This window comes from Dipodomys merriami, unplaced genomic scaffold, assembly GCF_024711535.1.
Source record: "Dipodomys merriami isolate MVZ:Mamm:240054 unplaced genomic scaffold, mDipMer1.0.p SCAF_88, whole genome shotgun sequence".
Lineage (NCBI taxonomy): Eukaryota > Metazoa > Chordata > Mammalia > Rodentia > Heteromyidae > Dipodomys > Dipodomys merriami.
In genome coordinates this window covers 4492163-4515155 of record NW_027206490.1, presented here as the reverse complement: position 1 = coordinate 4515155, position 22993 = coordinate 4492163, and the positions used below count along the sequence as shown (strand labels likewise).

The 22993-nt window shown below is 39.4% G+C and overlaps 1 pseudogene; it reads left to right on the top strand.

Annotated features, from left to right (window-relative positions):
* The first annotated feature begins 4445 nt into the window (after positions 1-4445).
* Positions 4446-14565, top strand: LOC138820410 (histone-lysine N-methyltransferase PRDM7-like; annotated as a pseudogene).
* The last annotated feature ends 8428 nt before the right edge of the window (positions 14566-22993 follow it).

Sequence of the window (22993 nt, the reverse complement as noted above, 5' to 3'; positions counted from 1 at the left end):
TCATCATCTTCATCATCTTCATCATCATCGTCGTCAATCCTGACAGTTGCCTTGAGTGTTGTGTCTGACCTCTTCAACTCAAGGTGAGCACTCTACCACTTGAACCACAGCACCACTTCATATTTTCTGGTGCTTAATTGGAAATAAGAGTCTCACAAACTTACCAGCCCAGGTTGGCTTTCAGTTCTATTTGAGGCTTTATACTTTTCATTATAGAAGTCTTTTTACTTCATTAGTTAAGCACAATCTTAAGCTAATTTTTTGAAACTATTGTGATTTTTCTGATTTCTTTTCCAGACTGTTCATTGATGACAGACAAGCTGATGATTTTAAATGTTCATCATTTATTCTGGCACATTTCCAATAGCATTTATCAGATCTAGAATTTTTCTCTGGAAATTTTTAGGATCTTTTAAATATAGGATCATGTAATATGTGAACAAGCATAATTTAAATGGTTTCTTCCCTTTTGACCTATTTATTTCTTTCTCTATGCTTATTTCTGTGGCTTGATTGCATTCAATACGGGAAAAGAATGAAAAAAATAGACATTTGTGTCATTCCTGCTATTAACAGAAATGATTTAATTTTTGACATATACCCGTAATCCTATCGAGATATATACCCAGTATCACTAGTTTCTTCAAGGGTTTTATGATAAAAGAATGCTGACTTTAACTGGGCATAACACCTGTAATCTTGACTTCTCAGTAGGCTGAGCTCTGAGGATCAGAGTTCAAAGCCAGGCCTGGCAGGAAAGTCTGTGAAGCACTTATCTCCAATAAACGACCAGAAAACTGGAAGTAGTGCTGTGCCTCAATGATTGAATGCTTGCCTTGAGCTGAAGAGCTGAGGGATAGCACCCAGGCCCAGAGGTCAAGCCCCACAACTGACCAAAAAAAAAAAAAAAAAAAAAAAGAAGAATGTTTACTTTTGTCAAAGGCTTTTTTTGCATCCAGAGAAATGAGTGTGTGATTTTTGTCCTTGATCAGCTTATGTGTTGCATTGCACTTAAAGATTTATGTGTGTTAAACAATCCTTCATCACTGAAATGAAACTAAGTTGACCATGATGTATGCTATTTAACTAAATAATCTTTCCCTCTTGTTCCTAATTTGCTTAGTGTTTCTTGTCATCAAAAACCAATTAAATTATAACAGATAGCTTATGAACACAGAGTGAAGCAAAGATGGGTTTTGTCTAGGTTTGAAGAAATTGAAGAAAAGAAATATAGGGACAAGCCTTAATGATAATTCAGAAAACATTTTCCTAAAATAGAGTCTTTTCTCTCTGGCTGAGATTTGCTGTCAAAAATTAGAATCCACAGTTTGCAGATATTTTGTAACCAAAATCCAGATTTCTCATCACTTTTAGTCAAACCTTCTTGGGTGACCTTCAGAACTGAACAGAGTAAGCGTCAGAAGATAAATGTCTCCCAAATTCTATTGATGAGTAAACTTTCTTCATGGTTCCAAGTAAGAGAAGAAGCCCTAGGAACATCTGCTTCTTTTTCCTGATCTCTTCTGTTCTTATCATATTCATTCTAAGGTTCAATTCATATCCACAATAATCACTACCACTTATTTTATTTTCACAATATTTTAGACTTTATTTTAAATGTTCCATGAACAAATAGATTTCAATATTACAACAACATAATGAGGCAAATAGTAAACTATAATCACTTACGTGATGAGAAAACCGAAATCTAAAAATGTATTGTGTCTGAGATCACACTTAGTGGTGGTGAAGTCTACCAATACATTTTCTCTAAAGGCACTTACAAGTTCATAAATACTTACACAGCATTATAAAGTCTTAGCTATCTTAGCCATTCACACCTTCACACCATTCACTGAATGATTGTTCCAATCTCTGTTCCAACCACTTTTCATTTTGTTATAACAAATTGATAGATGCAACAATAAATCCACACTATTTGTAAGTTTTAAGAAAAGTTTACTGACAACTAAAAAAAGTGACATAATATTTTACATAGATACATGTCCTTCTGAGGCTAATTTCAAATGTGAATTCTGTGAGGAAGAGGAGGATTGGTCCCTTCTTCTGAGCTTTAGTTAGCTGATTCTGGAACTTTCCATAGTTGTTTGTTTAGCTGTAGCCTTTACATGTGAGTCTTTTGAGTGGTTGGACAATAACTGATCATTCTTCAGAGGTCTGAAGTCTCAACTGAACCCTCCTCAATATTTTCAGGATAAACAAGTTATAATAAATATATATCATAATTAATCAGTTTTGAAATTTAAGTAAAAGTAACAGGCTCGAGAAATACTGAAGTTAATGTCTTCAAATTCAATTTCAACTAATTTATTTCAACTAGGGATGTCACAGAAAGTGAATTTATAACAGGGCTCAAAAACAAATAATTAGGGGCTTGGAATGTAGCTTAATGGTTGAGTGCTTGCCTAGCATGCATGAAGCCCTTAGTTTGATTCCTTAGTACCACATAAACAGGAAAAGCAAGCTGAAAATGGTGCTGTGGCTCAAGCGGTAAAGTGCTAGCCTCAAGCCAAAGATGCTCAGGGAAAGGGCCCAGGCCGTGGACTGGAAAAAAGAAAAGCAGAAAGAAATGCTTAGTCCCATTGATGCTGTATTTTAAGAATTCACAAGATTCAATGTTAAATTTTTTGGTGCTGGGCCTGAAACTTACAATCAGGACTAATCATTGTTCCAGATCCTTCCTTTTGTGCTAGCAAGGCTAGCACTCAACAACTTGAACCACAATACCACTCCTGGCTTTTATGATGGTTAAGTAGATATGAGTCTTACTACTCCTTGGGCTGGCTGCCAAGCTTACTCCTCAGCTCTCAGCCTACTGAATAACTAGGATTACAATCACGAGTCATTAGAGTCTGCCTGATGAACATTTTCTTTTTTTACCATATCACATTTTTTTTACCTTATCATCTCAAAAACAGACATGTATACCAATTTATACAATTATTATATGGTACATACTTTTTCAGGCAAAATTGCATAGAAAAAAGTCAAACTAATTTCAAAGTCATCTGTTATAACTAGTTGCAATTTGAATGTACTTAATTGTCCATATAGATTTCTGCCAATAATTTCTTCCTATTCTCACTGCTCTGTCATACCTTTTTCCAACCAAGTTTTGTAATTCTCCACTTTCCCCGTGTTCTCTTTCATTAAATGTCACCACTAGTCATGTCTTCTTCCAAGCTTCATTTCCTTCATTCACAGACCTTGTTTGCTTTTCGGTTTGTATTCTCAAGTGCTCTCCCTCCCTCAGTCTAACTTATATGGATTTGAGAGAAAACTGATTGGAGATGGAAGGCTTAGGAAATACATTCCAATTCTATATGTGACTTTCATTGAAGGGAATGCCCAAGGCAACCTTAGGTAAGGAACCTAGTTTGAAGAAGTTCTCAGGAATTATAAATTTCTCAAAGTCAAGTGGATTAGAAGAGGCCCAGAAACCAGTGTTCCCTCTTGGAGAAGCAAGGACAATACTGCAAACAAAAATTGGGTAAGAGAAAATAATTTGGGAAATTTACTAATTTTGGTAATTCTAGCAAGGTTGCTGAGGGTAATCTGATTATGTGAGATGGACTTTGGAAAGTTCAAACATAGGCTGAACTAAGCTGTGGAACTAGTAATTAGGTTTCCAATGAGCAGCACATAAGAATTTCACAATGAAGTTACACACTTGGGTTATTATCCACCTGGAGGCACTTAGGCCATGACACATTTTACATTCTCCCTGAACTTCTGAATGTTAATCTAAAGAACATAGATAAAGATGCACAGACTGCACTGGGAACGTGGCTTAGTTGTAGATTATGTGTCTTGTATGAATGAAGCCTTTGGTTCTATTCCTTAGAACCACATGAACAGAAAAGGCCAGAGGTGGCAATGTGGCTCAATTGTTGAGTGCTAGCCTTGAGCAAAAGAAGCACAGGGACAGTGCCCAGGCCCTGAGTTCAAGCCCCAGGACTGACAAGAAAAATGTGTACAGCCTGCATGTTGTCTGAAAATGATAAGTAAAAGGTAAAATAACAGATAAACGCAAAGTATCTGATAAATCTGTGACCACACATTTTCAATCCTGTATGTCCACGTCTTTGCTCAATACTTAACATACCCTCAACAAATATTCTGAATGAATAAATTCATCAAAGAGCACTTTATAAGAAATTTAATGAAGTCGAAATTAAACCTGAAAATGGGAATGGCCAAAACTTAAAATTGAATTAGAAACCTGTAGTTAGTGTTCAAATGAAGTCTTTGTATCTCTGAGTCAAAGGTTAATGGGGGACCAGAGTATGTGAGAAGAATAAATGATAATTTGGTAGTAAGAGATTTTACTTTTCTGAAGAAATAGGGACAAAGATTGTTGATCCCCAACTTAAATAACCATTGTTTTTCAACTTGGACGTAGGAAAAAGGAGGTAAAAATGAGCATGTACATCCTACAGGAAAGAAAGAGTTATGCTTATGAAGATATCTGTAAACCCCAGGATGATGATTACCTGTGTAAGTAACCCTCTGTGCTTGTTCAAACAGAAGGCAAATGTGCTTTTATAATAATTCATCAGGTCATTTGGCCCCCAATTACTGGTTTACTCTAGTAACTTCACATGAAGAACTAAGCGACAATGATATGCATTCTGTGCTCTTTCTCATGATTGTTAAATCTGGGAATGTACATATTTCTTGACTAATTTTTGCTTCTCTTGCCTCAGATTGTGAGCAGTGTCAGAACTTCTTCATCACCAGCTACACTGTTCATGGGCCACCTATATTTGTAAGAGACAATGTGGTGGACAAGGGGCATTATGACCATTCAGTCCTCAGTCTGCCCACTGGGCTGAGAATTCGTCAGTACAGTACCCTGAGGCTAGGCTTAGAGTATGGAATGAGGAATCTGATCTGCCATTGGGTTTGCACTTCAGCCCCTATGAGGGCTTGATCATAGAAGATGAAGATGCAGACAATAGGTACTCCTAGATGGTAAGAAATGCCCTCCCTTTCCCCCCTTTCTCTAACTCCATGTGTCCCCCTGTGCCTCCAATGAAACATTGCTAGGACATGGACAAAATAATTGTATGTGTTTGTGGAATCTGCATAAACATGGACATGCTGATTTAGGATCAAATTATAGTGCATATAAACAGAGTGTGTTAGAGGCAAAGTGCATCCATGCTTAAGGAGCCTCTGTTAGGACTATGACAAATCCCCTCAGATGTGTAGACGGCATCTTATGTGTTCACAACTACTGAGTCCATGCAGGCTCAAAGAGCATCACTGGAATCAAGTAATGTGATTTTGCCGATTATTACCCAAAAGCCTTTAGCTTGTCTTTCTGAAACTCAGATCACAAAAAGGAGTAACTTCTATGTGTAGATGCAAAAAATAAATCCCAGGCCAACTGGAGTGAGTCCAGCAGTCATTTTCATGGTTCCTAAGAGGATATTATCCTCAGAAGACTTGCACCCTGATTATCACACATATGGATTCCCATATCTCCATTTTTCTTTTGCTGTACTTGGTGCTTTCAAAATTATGAATATTTGATGGACAAGAAATAAAAATATAAATAGTATAGCTGGGTTCCATAGCTCAACCTTTAATTTGGACTTTTGAGATAGAGATGATGAGATCTCAGTCTGATGCCATTCCTAGCATAAAAGATTATAAGACCCCGATTACTACCAATGGCTGAGCACGTTGGTGCACATTTGTTATCCCAGCTACTGTGGAAGTACAATGGCTGGATAAAGTGAAGTATCTCCAGCAACCCAGGCAAGCACAAGCAGGATGGCAACCCAGGACAGCAGGATAAATAATACCTCAAAAACAAACTGTGCACTGGTGGCTCAAACCTGTAAGTAGCTACTCAGAAAGCTCGGATATGAGTATCATGGTTCAAATCCAGCCCATGGAAGAAAAGCTGTGAAACTCTTATCTCCAATTAACCAGCAGAAAATCAAAAGCGGCGCTGTGGCTCAAGTGGTAGAGCGCTTGCCTTGAGTTGAAGAGCTGAAGGACAACATTCAGGCACAGAGTTTATGCCCCTTGACAGACAAAAAATACCTCAAAAATAAACAACACAAAAAGGGCTAGTGGTTCAAGTGGTAGAGTGCTTGTATTGCAAGAGGTAAGTTTAGTTACTGAGTTCAATCATTAGCTCTGGTATGTATGTATGTATGTATGTATGTATGTATGTATGTATGTATGTATGCATATAAATATGTGTACTGTATCAAAATAAAAATTTCCATGAGAGACAAAATTAAGACATCAGAAGAAAAACCAAAGGGCCAAACTTCATTCATAGATCCTGCATCTGTAAAGCACATACTGTATACGAGTCAAAGAATTATCCTCAGTAGTTGAATAAATCATATTCCCTGAGTAATTGCGAAACACATGTGGAGATAGAAAGGACAATTTCATTGTAGGAGTATTTAACTATAATTTTTCTTCGTAGTTTTTGCAAAGTACATAGTGCCCTAACAACCTACAAGAAAGAACTTTAGTCTATTAGGGTATACTCAAACACGTAGAATCAGAGTTGGAGCAGTGGTGAGGTTCAGAAAGCAGTGGTTCTATGATATGTCCTGCAACCCTGTGCCATGGGGAACCATTGTCTTATCAGGAAACAACATCATGAATAAACAAATTTCACTCTATTGTCTTTATAAGACAAAGGATTCTCTGAATTTCTATGGGACCATAGTGGAGACAGGTGCATGAGTGAGTCCAATCTAAGGAAAATTACTTGGGCCAAATGTCAAATGATGTGTGCTAATCTAGAAACAGAATGCATGTCCCCACCAAAATCTATGACATAAACTTTAACTCAATTTAGAGAATCTGGAAATCAATCTATTTGTGACAAATAAGGATTAAGAGAAGTCTGGAACTGAGCTTTGAAAACAGTGCACTTAGAGTTCTAGAGTGGATGAGTATAAGGAGTAGATCCAAAGGGAGCAGAAACTTACCCTCTTATGTTTCCTTCCTGTGCCTGCTTCAACTTTAGGTATATGAACTGTGGCAGGTGTGCTGAGAATCAGAATCCTAGGGCCTTTCAGTATCAGAGGTAGATCTTCTACCAAACCTGTCATGTCATCAAGGCAGGATGTGAGCTGCTTGTCTCGTATGGGGATGAGTATTGACAGCAACTGGGCAGTAAGTGGAAGAAAGAGCTCACAGCAGAAACAGGTGGACCTTACTATGGTTCCTTAAAAAGGAAGAAAAGAAAAAAAAATAATTCTCTTTAGGAATTTTCGAATATCAACTCTTCGGTGGAACAAAAGGCAATTTAACGTGAGAAAAATTTCAAGTTAAGTATCTCTGAATTTAAAGATGCAGTTTGTATACTTTATTAGGAAAATTTCCTTATTTTTAACTATTTGTCCTGATTTTACATTTTAAGAACTTCATATGTTTGAATGCAATACAAAATACCATGCTAAAAGGCGTAGAGACCAAACAAAGAACCTACCAGCTCTCTTTCAAAGAACCAGTTACTTCTGGCCATTGCAGTTTTTTCTTAATTCCCTCCATATTCGCAAATATTATGCATATGTCATTGTTCATTCATTACATAGTCTACATATTCTGTGAATATATTACTAGGAAGAAAATCAGTTAGAATGAGAGTTCCTATAGAGACTTGTGTCTTTGACAAAAATGAATCCATCTTTTCTCAGGGCATTTTGCTCTAGCCATGGCCCTCAATTCTTGGTTCCATGGCTGCAACTAGGCCTTACTTTTCATCCTCACTAGAAACAACTAAAAAGTTTTTAGTAAGGATGTTCTTTCAGTAGAAAGGCCTGAGATAGAGGAGGAAACATAGCCCTGTGAATATCTCTGAGATGGCCTGTCATCGGCGTGGAGAAGTTGACTCCTGTAGTTGGATGTGTCAGTGAGAGGACAAATAGGTTGGCAGTGATTTCAGAAACTCTAAGGAAAATATCTGTTATCTGCTACTGGAAAAAGAGTGTCAGTTCATGTTCTAAGAAAATGTAACAGTAAAAATAACTAAGAAACCAGACAGCCCTGATCTGTCCAGGAATCTCAGACTGCCCTGACCGATTATCTCCCAACTCTATCAGGAAGCAATTTAGGTCGGGAAATAATCCAGGAATAGTGCCCTCAGCATTCCTGTGATTGGCCCCACCTACCCCAACTTATAATATGCTTGCTATGTATGATTTAACCTATCCTGTAACTGCTAAGCTAGAAAGTCCCTGCCCTTACTGGAAATGATCATTCCCCAACCAATAAATTTAAGACTAGATTTACTACGAACCACCGACCTATCACAAAATCAGTGTTGTAATGATCCTTCCACCTGCTTCATACAAAATAAAAAAACCTTGCTGACCAAGAGATTGGGACTGACAATTATTGACCTGCGTGTCAGGGAAGATTTGTGAGTCCAGCTCGAGCTGTAATAAACGACCCCCCTGCATTTACATTGGCAAGGGCTCTCTGCTGGCCTTTGGGGGCGGTCTATGGCCTGGTACTTCAGCAGGAAGCAGGAGGACAGCGAGAGTCCAGAAGACAGGAGAGGCACAGGAGTGAATGCACCTTTCCGTGGAGACGCCTGGGCCATGCTTATGAAGTTCCCAACATGTACGTGTTGGCCTCCATGCAAGTCCCTGGAAGTCCCACTGGTCTGGGGCACACTGCCTGCTCTAGATCTACAGTCTGAATTCCCCGTTGGCCCTGGACCTGGCTGGGCTGGAGCTGCACCCACCAGCCATGCTTCCTCCACCCTGTTGCGCATAGCTTCCCAGCCACTGCTTGGTCTTCAGCATCTATGCCAGTCTGGCTCTCTGGGGCAGGCTGAGGCTGAGGTGACCATTCTGGGTGCCCGTTCAAGTCGTGTGAAGCCAAAGCTGTGGTGGAGCCAGTCCTCACACACTTCCAGGTATGTCCAGAAAGGATTGAACTCCACTGGCCCAGTGCTGCCGTCCTCTCATCCCCAGAGTTTACCTCCATGTCCCCACCTTTGTTGTTGAAATTGTTCAGCCACTGTGATCTTAATTTTCATTGTCCTCCTTTGCAGTACTTGAGATTCCTTCCTCTTCTCACCAGGCCACCAGGCCCCATGGGATCTGCCCCAACAACCCCACCTCACAGACACTCTCCAGAACCAGGCAGCCTTTGGGCATGCTGCTTCCTGAGCCTCCGGCTTCCTGCCTCTTTCCTTGCTTCACCAGCTTCTGCCAAGGCCTCCTCTCCCCTCCACACTGCCCCAAACCTCAACCCCAGTGTGGCCTCCCATGTGGCCAAACTCATCTCCCTACCACGCCCAATCCAACCCCAGTGTAGCCACTGCACTGGAGAAGACAACTAAGGTCCAGCAGCAGCAAAGATGACAAAGTGTACAGCTGGTTGAGAACTGGAGGCAGCATAGGTCTCTCTGATCATCTTTCTCTTCACTTACTCAGGTATTAATTGAATTTAGTATTTAATTTTTGGTACACAAAATCTCATAAGTATCTTCTTATTAAGCCTTTGCAGAATAGCTGGTAGAAATGCAGTCCCGGATTGTGTGTTGTTTAATTTTTTTGAGATTCAGAGATGTTTAAAGTAGTTATAATCATCATGAATTCTCACTTTCACAGTAGAGCGCTATTCAAAAATAATTACTTATGCATCTATTATCAATTATTTACATGACTTGAAACTTAAAGTTTCAAATATTACAGGAAGATCTTTGATTCATGTTGAGTGTATGTGAGTAGGTTGAGCTGTTGCATACATTCATTGTGTGTGTGTGTGTGTGTGTGTGTGTGTAGGGGGTGTATATGTATTATTGAAATCAGGGATAAGGATGAGCACTGGTCTGAACTTGTTTCCTTTTTCTGAGAGATATGGTATTTCTGTGTTGGTGGTAAGCTCTGACTGCTTGCCTTTGCCTGATGTGCACTTTGCAGTTTTTTTTTTTTTTTCAAATAAGCTTCTTATTTCTTATTGAGCAGATAGGGCTCTGATATTGCTTTGCCTTTAATCTGCCATCTAGGATCTTATTTTCCTCTTTAAAAATTAACATACAATATAAATTTTATCCCCTGTCTGATTTTCCCTTTAATTTGCATTTTGAAATAAGTAGTATAAGAAGTTTGAGCTCTGTATTCATGAAGTTTGAATTTTCTGTTTAATGTAATAACTGGACACATTTGTTAGCACAAAGATCTTAAATTTCTTTTGTAGTTTTAGTTTAAAATACCCTCCTCCATGTTTTTAGCATGGGAAGACAAACAATTCCTAGTAAAAATGATAACAATTTATCCTTTAACTATCAGATAATTCATAATTAATGTCTAGTGGCAAATGATTACATTTCTGAATAGATTTCCTTGATAGACCCGTGCACAAAAATACCCCTCATAGGTGCTGAGAAGGTAGATTAGTGGTACACAGATTACCTTGCATGCATGAGGCCCTGGGTTTGATTCCTCCTCACCACGTAAGCAGAAAAAGCCAGAAGTGGTGCTGTGGCTCGAGTGGTAGAGCACTAGCCTTGAGCTGAAGAGCTGAGGGCAGCGACCAGGCCCAGATTTCACCACCAGCGACAAAAATAAATAAATAAAAAAATAAATATATAAAGGAATAAAGAAATAAAACAAATTCATACACAAGTAAATTAATTTCAAAGGTTGATTACTATTTTAGTTAGGGGCAGGGTGCCAAGATATAGCAGACCTCTGTCCCAAAGCTTCAAGAAGGATTTCAACAGTTGACAAATACTGAAAACAAAAAGTAAAAAACATAGCTCTGCCAATAACATATAGAATCTCCATTCAAACAGAAAGAAGTACTACGAATGAAATACTTTTTATAACATTTGTTAAGAGATTTTGGCTCTATATTAATTATCATATCAATTGACCTTTGAAAACTCTATAGGTGGGCCTGAGTCTCAAGGTCCTCTAACTAAAACTGGAGGAGAGAATCATCAACCTGGACTTTAAAAAATTGTTATTGTTAATGTAGTGGACATACGGGTCACCATTTTGTAATTTAGATAATGAGTTCATTTCATTTTCAAAAATCTAATCACTTCTTTGCTCTCTCTCTGTTTTTCCCTCCTTTCCCTGCCCACAAGTGGTATAGTTGATTGTCAACATAATATCTACAGAGTATCACTGCTGCATTTGTTTCCTTGTTCTCCTTGAATTTCTGTGGCTCCCTCACTGCCCAGAAATGGATAAACAAAAAAAAGAAAAATCCATCGTTTTCAATTCCTTTAATTCATTTCAATATAAACATCAGTAGTTTTATGAGATTGTCAGGCTCTGTCTGCACATCCCGAACACTTATACTTCCTATACCTAGTCATAACTCCCACCAGATTCTAAGATACACAAAATAATTCTGTTCACTTTCCACAAAAGAAGAAGCTGAGATTCAGAAAGATTAAGTAACTTACTGGAAATACTGGGCTGAGCATAGTGGCTCACTCTTATATCCTTACCTACTCCAGAGAATGAGATCTGAAGATCATAATTTGAAACCAACCAAGGTTGACATATACCTTACATGTTTATCTCGTTAACCAACAGAAGTCAAGAATTGTGTGATTCAAGTGGTACAGCTAGAATGCCACCAGACTTGAATGGGAAACCTAAAGATAGTGCCAATAGGATAATTTTTAAGAACCAATGCTGCCCCATACAAAATCTCAGACACCACACACACACCTTTAAAAAGATGTTAGTACGGAAACCCAAATAGTTTTTTTTTTAATTTTTATGTTTAGTTATTACCTTTATTGATGTATGACTTGATAGTCTTTACTGATGAGCCACAATTTAGAACTTTGTTGTAATTATATCCATGTCTGTGCCAGAGAAACATTCTCCTAGTTGTCTTCCCCCGTTTCTAGCAACGATAAGTTGTCTCGCCTTGGCCCAGTTTCAAGTTTATTGTTCTAGTAGATCACAACCATCCTAATAACAAGGGTTATAGGTGGTAACTACTGTACTGGACAATACCTGCCTTGGGAAAATTGTTCAAATTTCTCCATTCAGTGGAGGTTGTTAGGATACACCCATGATCACTTTGTGCTTAGAATTGGGAACTTTTTAGGTCCAGGAATTCAGGACAAGCACTGTGTGCTACTTCATACTTGTTAACTTTAATTTCAGCTTCCTATTATCTACTTTAAGCATTGTGTGAAGAGAAAAATTGCCCCTAGGAGAGAGAAACACAGTACTAACTGTTGTTTTCAAAACACAGGAGGAGGAAAAGAAGTTCTGAAAGAGGCATATAGCCTAGACAATGAGTTCTTAGAAACTTGGGCTGCCTGTTAATCTTAACTTCAACATAGAAAGTCAGAGCCTGCAGTGGCTTGTAAGCTCCATTTATATTCCTGAGCATGCGGCTCCCTTCCCCTCAGCCCTCTGATCCTTTACATCAGGGTTTCTTAGTGTGTCTTAATGTGTTCCTGTTAGTTCAGTGCACAGGTGAAAAATTAAGCATGCCCAACCATGGGTTTCCATTGCCCTAGTAGACGTTTTGCATTTTAGGACATTCCTTCCAGGGAAGTCTCTTCTTGGGCCCTCATGTGCATATGATCACAGAAGCGAATGTCTCACAAACCATGGAACGCAGTTGTTCAATGATGATTAACTCACACAGAGGCACAGACAGGTTGGGTTAGGAGACTTTGTGAGAGGCCTTGGATTGGCACATGGCAACATTGACAGTAATTCCTCAGAGAAATACCACTGATTAGAGGGCTATGGAGAGGTAAAAGGAGAATGAATTTAACCAAGTTCTTATCTCAGAGAGAGAAATAGATTAGACAGAATGATAGGAGAGTGATTTAAAAGAATAGAAGAAAAATGGAAATAAAAATTTAAATTTAAACAGTGAAACACTTAAAAATTATGTAAGTTTAAAGAAATGGTATTGAGAGAAGGATAGAATGAGAGGAGGTGAGGCATAGGAGACATGAAAAACTAAAAAATAGAAGTGCTTAAAATTAGTTATTAAAAATTAGGGCTGGGAATGTGGCTCAGTGGTAGAGTGCTTGCCTTGCATGAATGAGACTCTGGGTTCGATTCCTCAGCACCACATAAGCAGAAAAAGCTGGAAGTGGTGCTGTGGCTCAAAGTGGTAGAGCACTAGTCTTCAGCTGAGGAGCTGAGGGACAGTGCCTAGGCCCAGAGTTCAGGCCCCATGACTAGCAAAAAACAGACAAACAGGAAATTATATAGGTATAAAGATATAATATTGCTACTAAAGAATTTAAGCCTAAGAGCTTATGAATTGAGTAATAAATTTCTGGATTAAGTGTATATACCATGGGGTATAAGGTCTAATAATTGACGACGGGTATATATATATATGGGGATGGGCATAATATCAATTAAGTCACTCAAAAAAGAAAGAAAGAGAAAAAACAGAAAATAAAAAAGTACCAAAAGATCAGAAGATATAAAAAAGCACACACACACATACACCTAAAATAAACATTATGAGAGGAAAAAAAAGATTAATAGAAAACAATTAAAAAATAAAACTTAAAAAAAGCTACCAAAAGAGTTATTTTTTGGAGAGGTGATGGGAAGATCCTTTATCTCCACTGTGTCCATAACCACTCTCTTGGTGCAGTCTCAGGTCTGCTTGTGGTGTTTGGTTTTCCTGTGGCTTGATTGGATTCTTAAGTCAGTTTGTTTGAGCAGGCAGAATAATGCTCTGCTTTACCCAGGATTTTGTGATCCTCTTCCCAGGCTAGTTCAATGGGAGGAAGATCTGCTTTGAGTATCACAAAAGAGGGAGATGGCTGTTTCCTCTACTTTCAAGATGCTGTGATGAGGATAGGTTCTGGGTAGGGTTGAGGCTTTTCAGCAAACTAGCTTTTCCCTGAGGGGATAGTTCCAGAGACACTCACAGAACCCAGCCTGGATCCATTCTCAGGGTTTGTGTTTACTGAATTTTAGTTGATTTTCTAGACTGCTGTAGGGAGGGGCAGCCTCTGGTTCTGTTTACACAGTGAAGAAAGTCTCTCCTGAGGTGGGAGGCGGATCTTCCTCTGTCTGGGCTGGGTGATTTTCCCCTGGGTGGAGCTGTGCCTCGCAGGTTAGATCAGGTTCTTGTGACCTACTAAATGACTCTTTTCTTTTCTTCCAAGGCCTGAGTTGGAGCTAGTTGCTCACAGGGGCCTTTGTCAGTATGGAAGATGGAGATCTCCGGTGGTTGGGGAGGGATGGCTTTCCCTTCTGTGCTCCCAGATAAGGAGTGAGGATGTCAGCGTTCTACTCATGCCAGAGTGTTGGTTCCTGAGTTGTCTCTGGTGTGTGATCTGCAGGATGAAGATATCTGCTCTTTGTCAGTTCTTGCTGGTGATGAGTAGAATCTGCTCACCCGCTGTGTCTGGTGCTGTTTTCCTGAACTCTCTCTGCTATAGGTATGGCCACTACAGCCACTGTCACTGCCGCTGCATCCGTTGCAGCCTTGGCTACCGACAATTGCTCAGTTTTGCCTCCTTGTGTGGATTTTCCCTCTCTGGCCAAACTCTCTGTACCTGATGGCACACTTGGAGTGATTCTGTAGTGTAGGACTGTTTACTAAACAGTGTTTAGGAACACTAAAACTGCTTTCTTTGCTGGAGCTTGATTAGCCTCCAGGTTCTCCTTTGCCATCTACCTCGGAACTTCTGTAATGAGATTCTTATCCCCAATTAGCAATCAGAAAACTAGAAGTGGACTCTGGTGGAGTGCTTCACTTCAGCTGAAGAGCTCAGGGACAGCACCCAGAGTTCATGTCCCATGACTGATAAAAAATAGAAAGAAAGAAAACAAGTGAGTGCCCAGAGCCAGTGGCTCATACCTGTAAGTCTAGCTAGTCAGAGGCTAAGATCTAAGGATCAAGGTTCAACATCAGCTTGGTCAGGAAAATCTATGAGATACTTATTTTAATTTAACCACTGAAACCCATAATTTACCATGTAACTCAAAGTGGTAGAGCACTAGGTTTGAGCACAAAAGCTCAGGGGCAGGATCCAGGACCTGAGTTCAAGCCCCAAAACTGACAGAAAAAAAAAGAAAAAGGAATGAGGAGCCTCCTTAATGAAATAACTAGACAAGTACAATATACAAAATAATTCCTCCCTTCCTTCTTTTCTTCCTTCCATATGTTCACATCCTTCCCTCGTTTTTATCCTAGAAATTAAACTCAGGGCCTTATGCACTTCAGGTAGGTGCTCTACCAGTTGAGCCATACACCTGCTTTTTTTGCATTAGTCATTTTTGGTTTTTTTGGTCATGTGTCTAAAACTCTGCCTGGGCGCTGTCCCTGAGCTCTTCAGCTCAAGGCGAATGTTTACTGATTGAGTCACAGCACCACTACTGGTTTTTTATGGTTTATTGGAGATGAGTCTCACAGACTTTACTGCCTGGGATGGCTTTGAACTTTAATCTACAGATCTCAGACTCCTGAGTAGCTAAGACTACAGGCATGAGTCACGTGCACCCAGCTCTGCTTGAGACATTTTTGTGGTATGGTTTTATGTTTATTACCAGACCATTATGGACCACAATCCTTCTTTTTACCCTTTCTGAGTAGATGAAATAAAAAGCACAATGCATTGGTTTCAGATATTGATTGAGATCCAATATTGTGAATGTTTTGCCTGGGCTAGCATCAAATCATAGTCCTCTCTGCATTAGTCAAGACACAGCAGATAGCATTACGAGTGTGAGCTCCCATGATTGGCTCAAATTTCTGACTACTAAAACATATGAATAAAGTTTTAATAATTTCAAATGATGACTTTGGGGACAATGGGTGCTCTTACTTGCCTAGTTTCAAATTTCAGCAAAAGTCCCAAATATTAACTTTTGATTTCCTCGGGTAAATTAAATAAGCAAATACATTTAATTTATTTTATTTTTTATTTTTTTGGGTCCGGTCGTGGGGCCTGAACTCTGGGCCTGGGTGCTGTCCTTCAGCTCTTCAGCTCAAGGCTAGCGCTCTCTACCACTTGAGCCACAGCAAAACTTCTGGATTTTTTCTTTTTGCTTATGTGGTGCTGAGGAATTGAACCAAGGGCCTCAGCATGCAAGGCAAGCACTCTACCACTGAGCTACCTTCCCAGCCCAAACATTTAAAAGCAAATAACTAAAGAAAAAAGTTAAACACTAAACATCCTTACCATTGCAACTTTGGATTTAATACGTTGTCAAACATTGCTTATATCATAGTTGTATTTTTCTGGGCAGTATATTCCATAAACGAATCATGCCACCACCAAAGTTGAGGGCTAAACAGCCTATAGGCTATAGGCAAATATACAAGGGAAGGCATGTGAAGATTATAGCCATGAGCCACCAATGTCTAAATCAATTATTCCTTTAACAAAAGTCAAAATGGCTACAGTATGGTTTAACAGAGAGCTTGAATCCTTATCAGCTTTGCTCCTGACCTGCTATTCTAATAGGACCCCAAAAAATTCACACTCAATTATCAACTGAAGTAGAGGGTATCCATTGCATGCTCTGCAGCATCATAAATCACTTGCTGGTGAGGAAAAATACCTCTTTTCCATAGGAAATGCTCAATAAATTCTGATTATTGAATAATCATAAACCTAGGAGTTGGAAAATACCACTATCCAATCACATTTTTTTGTTGTTCATTGTCGTATTTGAACTCAGGGTCTGGGTGCAGTCCGTGATCCATTTTTTAGCACTCTACAATTTGAGCCACAACCCCATTTCTGTGTTGATTTTTTTGTTGTTGTTTTTCAGGGTGCCTGATATCTGGGTCTGGGTGCTGTCTCTCAGCACTTCAGCTTATGGCTAGCACTCTACCAATTGCGCCTTTGCACCACTTCCAGCTTTTTCAGCTTATGTGGTGCTGAGAAATTGAACTCAGGGCCTCATGCTTGCAAAGCAAGCACTCTACCACTGAGCCAAATTCTTAGCCCCCACTTCCGGTTTTTGAGTGATTCACTGGACCTAAGTATCTCATAGGGACTTTTCTGCCCGGGTTGGGTTTAAAACATAATTTTTCCATCTCAACTTCCTGAGTAAGATTATAGGCATGAGCCATCTGTCCATGGCTCCATCCACATTTTTATACAAGTGAATAAAGCTCAGTGATAAAGTGTCTTCCTCTTTAACCAAAAGCAGGTAAATAACCAAAATTGAATTTGAAATTCAGTTGAATCTGAGGCTATATTTTTAACAACTGGGTTGTAAGTTATTTGATCCTTGCACAATTTTGTTAGTAGATACAGCACAAATGTCATAAATTTTCTATTTCTTTTTTTTTTTAACATTCTTTTTTTTTGGGGGGGGGGTCCGGTCGTGGGGCCTGAACTCTGGGCATGAGCGCTGTCCCTCAGCTCTTCCGCTCAAGGCTAGTGCTCTATCACTTGAACTACAGCTCCACTTCCGGCTTTTTTCTTTTTGCTTATGTGGTGCTGAGAATTCGAACCCAGGGCTTGAGCATGCAAGGCAAGCGCTCTACCACTGAGCCACCTTCCCAGCCCCATGAATTTTCTATTTCAAATGGCCCATGACACATAGTTGGGTGTGGTATGGTAAGCCTGTAATTCCATCACTTGGCAGGCTTAAGCAGAAGCCTGGTAAGTTCAAAACCATTTTGACTATGGAGTAAGATGCCATCTCAGAAGGGCAGAAAGTAAATGGCTCCTGAATATATAAGCCTTGGAAGTTACTTTCCCATCTTCTGTGTCTACAATGAGAAGCTTAAGACTCTCCACGGCCAAACAGAAAGCATGACCCAAAAGACTAACCCAAAACACCTGGATACAAGCTGGGTCGACTCATTCTTGGGCCAATATAGTGTCACCCAAAGGCACTATTTAATAGTTGGGTCCATGTCCCCTCTTCTTCTCTCCAGAAGGGCCATTTCAAAATCATCATTCCTAGAAATGAAAAGACAGCAGTGATAGTAGGATTTCCATTCCAGCATATTTACAAGTCAGTGAGCACTTAGACATTGGCAACTATAATATTAAGAGACTAGCAAGTGGCGCGCAGTACCTGAACAAACTCATAGTTCATAATATATGTTTTGTGAATTAGAACCAATTAAGTTAGCTACCATAGCTGCAGCAGGTGCAGTACCAGTTGGGGGATGGCAGCAGCATCCTTAGTTCCAGTCCCTTGACCTCTGGAGTGCATCATGAAACCCAGCCACCCTTCACAAAGGCTGAAAGAGAAGGGGGCCACCATAGAATGCTAGGCTCTTATGGTGGGTCATGAGACCCTCACCTCACTTCTGTTTCCTGGCTGGATAAGTTGGGGCTGTGTGCCTGTATCACTTCACTCCTGATTCTGGTCTGGGTCGGTAGTTGCCATGTGCCTGTACAACCTCACTCTGGCTTCTGGTCTGGCTGTGTGTGGGCCCGTGCCCATGTCACCTCACTCCTACTTCCAGTCTAGGTGAGTATGGGGTTGTGTGCTTGTGTCACCTCACTCCTGCTTCTGGTGTGCATGAGTAGGAGAGTAGGGGTCATGGTGCCTGTGTCACCTCACTGCTGATACTGGTAGGGGTAGGTAGGAGCCATGTGCCTGCACCACCTCACTACTGCTTCCTGGCTGGATAAGTCTGGGCTAATGCCCTTTTGACCTCACTCCCGCTTCATTTCTGGATGAGTGGTGGCCATGTACCCATGTTTCCTCACTCCTGCTTCAGGTCTGGGTGAGTGGGAGTTGCGTGCCTGTGTCACCATACTCCTGCTTTTGGTCTGGGTGAACAGGGGAGTAGGGGCCATGTGTCTATACCACCTCACTTGTACTTCCAGTCTGGATCGGTCCGATTGGCTCTGAGGTAATTACTCTATCCAGATGCTGTTTACCATCATGGACTGCAGCCCATGCCAGAGTTTAGACTTTTCCAGTTCTCATAACAAAGCATGACATTAAGGGATTAAGATGGAACCTTGCTGGGTTTGAGAACTATGTTATAAAATTGTGCATGTGTGTGCGCATGTGCACTGGTCTTGGGCCTTGAACTCAGGGTCTGAAGTGATTCTGAGATATTTGATTAAGGTAGAGCTCTACTGCTTCAGCCACAGCTCAACATATAGCATTTCTGTGGTTAATTGGGACTAAAATTCTCCCAGATTTTACTGTCTGGACTGGCTTTGAACACTATCCTTGGTTCTCAGACTTTTCAGTAGCTAGGCGCCTCTATATTTGCTTGATTGCCATCCAGAGAAAAATGTGCTTGGTAAGTATTCTGGAGTAAAAAGATTTGAACTCTTTCAATGAGCAGTGGTGAAAATACTCAGGTTCTAGCCTGGCATTGGTGGATCAGGCCTCTAATTCTACCGATTCAAGAATGTGAAATCTGAGAATTGCAGTTTGAAATCAGTGAGTGGAGGACAGAGTCCTTGAGACTCTTTATCTCCAACGAACTACCACAAACCTGGAAAGTGGCACAGTAACTAAGTGGTAGAGCACCAACCTTGAACAAAAACGCTCAGGCACAGCACTTAGGCTGTGAGTTCAAGTCCAATGAGCACAAAAACGAAACAAATCAAGAAAAAAAACCTGGGTTCTTCAGTAAGAATTTATCATTATAAATATCACTTTCCCATTATATTAAGATTTTTCATAGGTACATGAATTTTAGGGTATTAAGAAACTTACTAAAAATATAGGCAGCATTTTGTGTACGTGTGTGTGTGTGTGTGTGTGTGTGTGTGTGTGTGTGTGTGTGTGTATGTGTGTGTGTGTGTGTTTGCCAGTCCTGAGGCTTGAACCTGGGGCCTTAATCTCTTGATTGGATTTTTTCCATTAAGGTTGGTACTCTGCCACTTGGTCCACAGCTCTACTCCCAGATCTTTTTAATTTTTATTTGGAGAAAACAGTTTTAAACACTTTTCTATGTGTGGAGGCCGATTCTGGAATATGATTCTTTGAATCCTGCTATAAAATATGTGTGTGCAGATAGCTCTACTATAAGGCTGACTTACATTTCTTCAGGTGTATATGTAGGATTAAAAGGCATTCTGCTTAGGCAGACATGAAACCTCAACATAGATATGATTTCCATTGCCTTGATTATTAAAGATGTTGTATATTTTCATGTATTCCTTAGACACCTATATCTGTTTTGGGGAATGATGTAGTCAATTCACTTGCCTATTTATTGATAAGATTGTTCTTAGGTTGTTTCATTTTTTGAGTCTATACATCTAGATATTAGGATTTCTTCTGTTACTCAAAAGGCAGGAGTTTAGGCTTATTTTACTTAATCTTAGCAAAAGATGACTTGTGAGTTTCAAATTATTTAATTGATGATTGATTAAAAATGATCTGAAGAATGTGGCTCGCAATGGAGGGTGCCTGCCAACAAGTACAAGTTCTGAACTCAAACTTCAGTGTCTACAAAAAAAGAGATATATTTAAGTGTTTTAAAACAATAAAATTTAATCAGTTATATACTGTCAAATTATGTAATTCTAAATATTTCACTATTATTCATGGTAAAACTATTGGAAATTTTAGCATAAGCTAACAATTTTAGTTTCTATTTTTTCCTTGGTAATCATTCAAGCCAACAAAACTGATAAAATACAGCTTTGGCCAGGTGCTGGTGGCTCATGTCTGTATTTCTAGCTACTCAGGAGGCTGACATCTGAGGATTGCAGTTCAAAGTCAGCCTGAGCAGCAAACTCTGTGAGGCTCATCTCTAAATAACCACCAGAAAAATAGAGGTAGTGCTGTGGCTCAAGTGGTAGAGTGTTTTCCTTGATCTGAATAGCTGAGGGACTGCCCCAAGGCCCCAAGATGAAGCCCCATGACCAACCAAAAACAAAACAAAACAAAACAAAAATCCAACTTTATATAAAGAGGACGAATCTCCAAGTTTTTATACAAGATTTTTAATGCTTGTGGCAAATGATTTATCTGGTAGAAAGTGGACAGCTTATATCTGTCATTGTGATAAACTTGCTACTATGTGGTTGATTTTCTCCCATTTATAATTTCATTCATCTAACATTGTTGAAGATGAAAAATCCATCAAGGACATGACACACTATTTGGCAAAACTGGTAAGTTGAAATGACTATTTTTTTTCAAGTTTGAAAAAGAAACTGGGTTTTCCATCCCTCCCCAGGATTTGAACAATGAAAAAAAATTTCCCAAAAGTGAGGAAGAGAGCTCATATTCAAATAATTAGAAGATAATGAAAAGAATGTTTAAGACACATAATATATTTAATTTTGAACCTTCGTGTCAAGAAACTTCCGAGAAACTTAGCAAAAATTGGTTATAGACATTTATATCAAAGAGCTCACTGCAGTTGCCTCATACCTATAATTTGTTACTCAGAAGGATGAGATCTGGGATAGAGATTGGAGCCAGCATGGCAAAGCAATAATTGCATGGATGATGTCCCTTGCTGTTAGATCATATGTGCCTTCCTCCCATCCTCAATGTGAAGCTGTCTCCCCACATTACCAGCCTTCTGAAATATTGACATTATCATTGTATTTTCTGGTTTTCTCCTTCAGCATGAAAGGTTCATGGAGCAGGCCACTTGCAGCTGTATGCACATCTGTTTCTCCAGTTGCCTACAACATTGCCTGGTCCTTAGTGCTTAGTAGCCTTGTGTAGATGAAACTGCCCTGCTCATGTAATCTCAGAATTCAGTCAGGAAAGCTCATCAAGCTGTGATCTTGTGGTTAATAGTTAATTCTTCTAATTATTTTTTTGCTCTTTGTGTATCTAAAGTCCACGTAAGGGTGAAATAAGTGGCTGACACCTATCTGTTGTAATGGCAAAGTTGACTGTGACATCATAGAAGTTTATTGTGAAGCTGCATGAAGACTCTTCCACCAAAGCACTGCAAATCGTAGCCTCCCACATCCAGGAATAGATTTAACAGCTCTGCAATCAAACCATCATTCGCTCTCTGCTGGATTCGGACAGAGTTTCCCTTTCCTATTTAAAATAAAGAAAACTTCAAGACATGCTTTTTAATGTAATTGACTTATGGAAATGTCCCTCCAAACAAAAAAAATAAGAATGCCATTACTGGAATGTAAATACAAGGCAAGGAATAAAACAAGCATAAAATTTCCTAGGGAAAACATCAATAGTTGCATCTGCTAAAAATGTTGGTCCTTGAAACTAGGACTTGATTCTGACATCAGTAATCCTAATATAATATAAGGTAAAGAAAGTTTTATTTTTGTGCCAGTCCAGGGGTTTGAACTTGCACTCAGAGCTCTGAGTGCTCTTGCTCAAGTCCAAAAATTTACTACTTGAGTCACAGCTCCACTTCTTGTATATTTGGTATTGTAGTTGTAATAAGAATTTCCCAGGCTTTTCTGCCTGTGCTTGCTTCAAAATATGATCCCCGATGTCAGCCTCCTGAGGAGGATTACAGGCATGAGCCACCAGTACCAAGCTAAAAGTTACTTTTTTGAGATATAAAAATAAGGTATATAAAGCAACATAAACAAACGAAACATTAGAACAACAAAACTGAAACAAGTTATATAAAAGATATATAAAGATAAACACGAAGGCCCCGAGTTCAAGCTTCAGGAACAGCACAAAAGAAATAAAGAAGTGTAAAAGAAGAGAAGAAATAGTCAGTGAAAGGGTTTTAAATTAATAAATCACAAAATTTTGGCAAAGTAGCAGGGTATAAAATTAAACCTCAAAAATCAATGGGTTTTCTGTATGCAAACAATGAGAAAAGCGTGGTTGAAATTAGGAAAGCAACTCCATTTGTAATAGACCCACAAAAAATAAAATACTTAATGCAAGAAGAAAAGGACCTCTATGATCAAAACTTTAAAAACTTGAAAAAGCACATAATAACAGAACTTAAAAAATGGCAAAACCTCCCATGCTCCTGGATTGGAAAGATTAACATCGTGAAAATGGCAATACTTCCCAAGGCTATATACAAATTCAGCGCAATACCTATCAAAATTCCAACCTCTTTCTTCAAGGAAATAGAAGAGGCAATCCAAAAATTCATATGG